The sequence below is a fragment of the Myotis davidii genome, unplaced genomic scaffold (genome assembly GCF_000327345.1).
Source record: "Myotis davidii unplaced genomic scaffold, ASM32734v1 scaffold1059, whole genome shotgun sequence".
Classification (NCBI taxonomy): domain Eukaryota; kingdom Metazoa; phylum Chordata; class Mammalia; order Chiroptera; family Vespertilionidae; genus Myotis; species Myotis davidii.
In genome coordinates, this window is record NW_006290038.1 from 644,121 (window position 1) to 650,980 (window position 6,860).

Here is a 6,860-nt window from a genome sequence, read left to right on the forward strand (position 1 = left end):
TGTTTCTGGGTTTTTGTTTAGCTTCTATATTTGTAACAATGTTTCTTAGCAGCTCAGAGACCTGCAGCGGCAGGTGGGGAATGTTGGAGTCCTCCGTCACTGAAGCAATCAAGCCTCATGTTAGTTTCAAGCTGCCTGGCTGCCGGCCGCCATCTTGGCTGGCAGTTAATTTGCATATCTCGCTGATTAGCCAATGGGAAGGGTAGCGGTTGTACGCTAATTACCATGTTTCTCTTTTATTAGATAGGATTGGAACTGAGAAGAAAGGTGATGGGAGGTGTCTGCAACAGCAGTCCTGTGTGTGGCATTCAGACTGAGTTGGGCACAGGATAGGTGCACATTAAACTCAGACATGGCCTTGAAGTAGCGCTGAGGCCATGCTGTGGCTGGTCGCGGCCAGGTAGGCAGGCAAGGGGTTGGGGGTGTGCTAGTGTGCGGCTCGGCTTCCGTGGCATCGCCCCTGCTGACGGCACCGCTGGGCCTTAGAGAATCTGCACTGTGGACTGTACAGCAGCAGCGCTGATGTCGGCGCTGGCCCTGTTCTCAGACACCTGTTCTGTCCTTAGGCAAACCCCTTTGTTTTGGGGAGACCCTGTTTTCTTATCTGTGAACTGAGGGAGGTGGACCAGACGGCCACTAGCCTGTGGCTGGGGAATGGAATTTAAAGTCCACTCTCCCTCACCATAAAGGCATACTCAGCCGGGAGTGTGGAGGCGGTTTATCTCTGTAACTTGCACACCAACACACTTCCCTACTTTCTCCGGTCCATTCCATTCCATTCTTTATGCTTTTCCTAAATTCCAGTTGACCCCCGGGTCCATGGGCGATAGCTCCCAGACCCGGTGAGTGCCTGGACCTGCAGGTAGGACGGGGCCCTGTACTGACTGTTTCCTCTGGCACAGACCTCTCACCAGACGAAGCACTGCAGCTCCCAGTGGCCATCGGAATGGCAGTCACCATTCTTGCTCTGTGGGACCTTTATTAAGTCAATGACTTGAACACAAGCTCCAAGATACTAACACAGTTGATCATGCAACCAAGACGGTTACTAAGTGGCTAGCAGGCAGGGAACATGTGCAGCGTGCATGTGGGACAAAGGGATAAGTCACGTCCTGGGCAGGCCGAGCCGGACAGCTCAAGACTTCATCACGCTCTCAGAACAGCACGCGATGTAAAACTACAAATTATTCATTTCTGGAATTTTCCATTTAATATTTTTGACAGTAACCGTGGAAATCAAAACTGCATATAAGGAGGGACTACTGGATAGTCGGTTTCAAGGGGCTGTACTTTAGTGAAAGAAAAATCATTTCACAGGGTGTATTCGTTATTTCACAATATTTCAGAACACACCCTGAACTACAGAAAGTTGGAGTGTGGGAGCAGTGGCGAGCTACGTCAGGGCCATCTCCTGGGAGAATGAGGTATCATCCCCTCAGACAGTCAAGCCCAGTCCCTCCACCCATGTGTCTCCGGGAAACAGTGACCTCATGAGAGCTCAGGCCTGGCCTCGACCCCAGCCTGCAGCTGGGCAGACTCGGCTCAGTAGCACCTCTGGGAAAGCCTGGCCTTTCCTCAAGTTCAGGGGCTACCGAGGTGCCTGGTTCGTCCTTCCTGCCCCCACCCTCGGCCCCCGCCAGCAGACATAAGCAGATGTAAGCATCCTTTTCTGAGCTCCCTGTCTTCCATATGAATACTCGCTTGCTCTTTGTTTCCTTTAACAATATTTCCTGAAAGGCGCTCCATGTCGGTTCATTTCAGTTCCTTTTTGTTGGCAGGTATTTAGTACCCCATGTTTTCTTCCAGTACTTGTGTGACTCCATGTGTCACACTTAGATCTCTGTTGCATTTGAAGTTGTTCTTGTGAATGGTGTGAAAGATGGGTCTGGCTTTATCTTGTTCCAAGTGGCTACCCAGTTGTCTCCATTTATTAAAAAGTTGAATTTTTGGTCCGAGCTGCCTCCTTTAATACACAGTCCTTGGGCCTATTTTGGGCCATCTAGTCTATTCACTGGTTTGTCTATCCCTGTGCAGGTCCTGAGTTTTAATTATAGAAGCTTCGTGGCATATTTTAATATCTTACTGTAGCTTCTCTTTTTCAGTGTTTTCCTAGCCATTCTTTCATGTTTCTTTTTCCATACCACATTAGTATCAACGTGACTAATTTATAAATTTATAGTTTAACCAGGAGTGTAATTTATAAATCAACGAGGGTGGTCTTTTGTGTAAGAGCATTTCACAGTTTTCCTCACATGGGTTTTGCACATTTTGAGTTAGATTTATACCTAACTATGTAATTTTCTTTTTTGCTGTTGTAAGTGGGATTTTCTCTATCATCGTGTCTTCTCTGAGTAGTTATTGCTCGTGTACGTGACAACTACTGCCTGCTGTCTAGTTTGCGTATACCTGCTGCCCTGCCGAGTCTTCGAGTGAGACTCCTCACTGATCCTCACAGCTGAGCTCGTCTCAGAGTCTCTGGAGTTCTCCAGGCACATGCTCGCGTCATTGGAGTCTGGGTGGTTCTCCTTTCTCCTTCTGATTGCTTTAGTTGATATCTTCCTGGCCAGAGGAGCCTCGGGCTGTGCTCCCTCAGCAGGCTCCTGAAAGGCCGTACAGACAAAAACTTTCAAAGGGTGGAGAACTCGCAGAGGGAGAAGTGTCTGGTATTTATCTGGCAAGATGACCTGAAGGCCCTTCTCAGGCTTCGGTACTAGTGTGGACGGAAGGGGCCACATGCTGACCTGACCGGCTCAGGGGAGGCCTGCGTGCCGGTCTGCAAACTCAGAGACCTAAAGTCACCACAAAGGATGGTCTGAAATTAAACTTTAAGCAGTGATGGTGGGCAGTTACGTCCTAGGCCAGTATCTTCACTGACAAGGTCAACCTTTACCTTACCTGAGCCTGTCTTTTTGCATCTATGATAACATCCCTGTGAAATGTCTGGGTCTCTTGTAACTTCCCTTTTCCCGGACCCCTCAGGGCACAACCCAATATGCTGGGAGCCCAGGACAGAGACCACAGATTCCTTCATTGTTGTTGTTATCATGTTAATTGTTGGCTGTTAACTATCCTGCACCCACCTAAGTATGTGTCTGTCATTTTACTTTTTATCCAGTCCCGGGGCCTCCCCCCTCCCTACCCCCCACTCCGCTGTGCTTTCTCCCACCTCTCTATCTATCACCAATGGATTTCATGTGTTAACGTAAAAAAACATTCAAACCTGTGAAGAATTTTTGTGAGTTTATTTGAGCCAAACTGTCGACAACTGCTGGGAAGCAGAACCCCAGTGGATTGAGATAGTGCTCCCGAGAATGGCGGGTTACATCTGTGTTTACACATTGCAGGCAAAGGAGGGACGTAGGTGGGTGACATGAAATCTATTGGTGATAGATTAGAGAGGCGGGAGAAAGCAAATGGGGGAGAGGGGGGCCTCTGGGATTGGATAAAAAGTAAAATGACAGACACATAGTTAGGTGGGCTTGGGAACAGTTAACATGATAACAATGAAGGAATCTGTGGTCTCTGTCCTGGCACCCAGGCACATTTTGTTGTGCCCTGAGGGGTCTGGAAAAAGGGAAGTTACAAGTTACCCAGACACTTCACAGGGGTGTTATCATAGATGCAAAAAGACAATAGGCTCAGTTAAGGTAAAGGTTGACCTTATCAGTGAAGATACTGGCCTAGGACGTAACTACCCACCATCACTGCTTTTCGTTAAAGTTTAATTTCAGACCATCCTTTGTGGTGACTTTAGGTCTCTCAGTTTGCAAGACCGTCATGCAGGCCTTCCCGAGCTTGTCAGGTCAGCATGTGGCCCCTTTTGTCCACACATGTAACCCACCAGGTCCCTTCCTTTGATTGCAATGTATAAAAATAGATGAGAAACCGCCATTCTCTGGAGCATCATCCCAATCCTTTGAGATACTGCTTCCTGGCAATTGTCAACAGTTTGGCTCAAATAAACTCACAGAAATTCTTTACAGGTTTGAATGTTTTTACATTAGCATTAGAAAAAAAGGGTAAAAGTAAAAATTTGATTTTATAAAGTTTGTTGAAAATACTTGTGCTGGGCCCCAGTTTTACCTTTTTTCTTTTAAACGCTCTGTAATCATAATTCTGCTCTTTATCTGTGTTGGGTTTGGCCAGTGACGTGGGCTGTGAAAGAATTCACAACTGAAAGGAGAGATGCTGAGAGGAAGTTTATTTTCCTTCCCAAGAAACGAAAAGGCCAAGCACTGATAGTCACCTCAGGACAGGAAACAAAAAATGACTTCCACTTGTAAGAATAATGGCTACTATTACTGGGTGGAAGGAAAGAAGGAAGGCTTGGCCTAAAATTGAACAAATACCAGAGGATGTCTTAAAAAGGATGTTTGCTTTCTAGGAGACAGTCCGACAGATGTTCCAGGGAGGTGTCTTATCAGTTTTTTTTTTCTAGTCTGTAAAACATGCTTAGTGTAAAAGTTATAAAGAGTTCAGAAGAGGCTTGCTTGAGGGGGTGGGGGAAAGGGAAATTTCTCCTAACTAGCAGCGGTTCTCAACCTGTGGGTCGCCAACCTGTGGGTCGAGACCCCTTTGGGGGTTGAACGACCCTTTCACAGGGGTCGCCTGACACCATCGGAAACACACATATAATTACATGTTGTTTTTGTGATTAATCACTATGCTTTAATGATGTTCAATTTGTAACCATGAAAATACATCCTGCATATCAGATATTCACATGACGATTCATAACAGTAGCAAAATTGCAGTTATGAAGTAGCAACAAAAATAATTTTATTGTTGGGGGTCACCACAACATGAGGAACTGTATTAAAGGGTCGCGGCGTTGGGAAGGTTGAGAACCACTGAACTAGAGATTCCTGGTGCAAATTATCCCTAAATTGTGAGAAGACCAGGGAGGAGGGGATACAAGAATGTAGCCTTGAGAGTAGCTCATCTTGTCCTGCCCAGTGGTTTGAATCAGAGGAGCCAACAATCTTGGGGTTTTATTACCAGGTGCTTCTCATAATTACTGCTAATAGACAAACATGGTAATTAACCATACCTTCGCTACCATTGCCATTGGCTGATCCGTGCTGTATGCAAATTAACCACCAACAAAGATGGCGGCTAATTTGCATACTGCAGGCAGGGCGGGACAACGGGAGCCGCCATCCAGGCCCCTGTGTGTGACCCCAGGAGCCGCTGGAAAGCCAGTCAGCATGCAAGGTGGCCTCCCGGGACCCAGGATCCCGTCGGCGAGGTCTGCAGGCGAAGCAGCTATCAAGCTATGAGGGGGAGGGTGGGGGCCAGAAGGAGCTACAGGAGCAGCTCTGGTCGGAGACTGAAGACTCTGGCCGGAGCGAGGAGCAAAGACTGAAGGCTCCAGCCGCAGCGAAGACTGTGTCCAGAGCGAAGATGGAAGGTGGTGGCCAGAGTGAAGGTCTGGGTCCCGGGTGCCAGAGGAAAACTGGTGCTGGCAGCCAGGGGAAAGAAGGCCTATTGCACGAATCTTCATGCAACCAGCCTCTAGTAAATTATAAAAGGCCACAGAAAAGGAAAAGAAAAGCCTTTCCCCTGTCCTTACAATTTGTTTGTTTTTTAGGATTTATAGAATGCCTATAGCACTGCAGACACTACACCAATTCCTTCTCATAAACCATTTACTACACCCACGTGGAGTAGACATTATTCTCACTTTCTAAAGGAGGCAATTGGGGTTTAGCAAGGTTAAGTGACACATCTTGTAAGGGTTGAACTTTGGTTTCAAATGTTTCCCAGTTTTCATTTTTCTAAGCCCTCATGAATACCTTTCTCAAGGAGTAGGAAGAGTAACAATCAGCATATTTTTTAGAAAGCAACTGTCTAAACTCTTCCCTGCATCGAAAGTGACAGTGGTCAGTGACGTTGCGGGCAGGCTTCTAGGTCTGTCCGCATGGTACCTGGGCATCATTCGCAGAGTGGCTGTTCTTCCCAGTTATCCTGGGAGGTGTGAGAGAAGGGCTGCTCCTGGATCCGGGATCCAGAGGGTGGTGCGGGTACCCAGGTGTCCGGGAGCTAGACCGGTGCCTGACCCAAGAGGAAGCACTCAAACATCAAAAGTTAAGATTTATTTAGTATTTACTCTGTTCTGTATTCTTTATTTGTGTTTCCTGGTTTAATCCTCACAGTTTGTTTTTGCTTTTATTTTATAGATGAGAAAATTAATGCACAAGGGTTAATTAACCTGCCAGGGATCGCAGCAGTACGGAGGCTGGAGCTCTGCAGATCCTGCTCTCAACCCCTCCATTTGCCAGATAAATGTGTCAAGGTCTGGGATCGTGAGAGATGAGCGTGTTCAATTTCCTGAATATAAACTTACCAGCTTACTCACCCAGTGTTAATTTTTCTGTTTGTTTTTTTAAAAATCCTTACCCAAGGATATGTTTTTACTGATTTTGAGAGAGAGGGAGGAAGGGGGGAGAAACATGATGTGAGAGAAACATTGGTTGGCTGCTTCCTGTATGCCCCCAGGGGGAACTCAACCCACCACCTGGGTGTGCGCCCTGACTAGGACTCCACCGGCAGCCCTGGGTCCGAGGCAGGACCCTCCAACCACTGACCTGCCAGGCCAGGGCGGATGTTCCTGTTTCTTGGATGAAGTGGGTGGTTTTGCAATTGACAGTGAATACGGGCCTGTTTCACCTAAGAATTTCCCGTGCCCGGGTTCTTTGTGTAGAATTAATCAGCGTCCTGGACTTCTTGCAAAACGGCGCGCGGTGCAACCCAGCCCCAAAGGTAACGCGCTTCTGCGGGCCCGTGCTGAGCCAGCAGCCGGCAGCGCCCCTGCCCAGGAGGCCGGGACAGGCAGCGGTGCACAGTTACAAACATGCCAC

General features: G+C 47.6%; 1 protein-coding gene across 2 annotated transcripts in view; it reads left to right on the forward strand.

The window, feature by feature from the left end:
• The first annotated feature begins 389 nt into the window (after positions 1-389).
• UAP1 (UDP-N-acetylglucosamine pyrophosphorylase 1) overlaps positions 390-6,860 on the forward strand; it is a 36,352-nt gene continuing 29,881 nt past the window's right edge. For both annotated transcript variants that reach the window (XM_006763171.2, XM_006763172.2), the window contains exon 1: positions 390-400. The gene's annotated coding sequence lies outside the window, so the exon portion shown is untranslated. The remainder of the gene's footprint in view (positions 401-6,860) is intronic.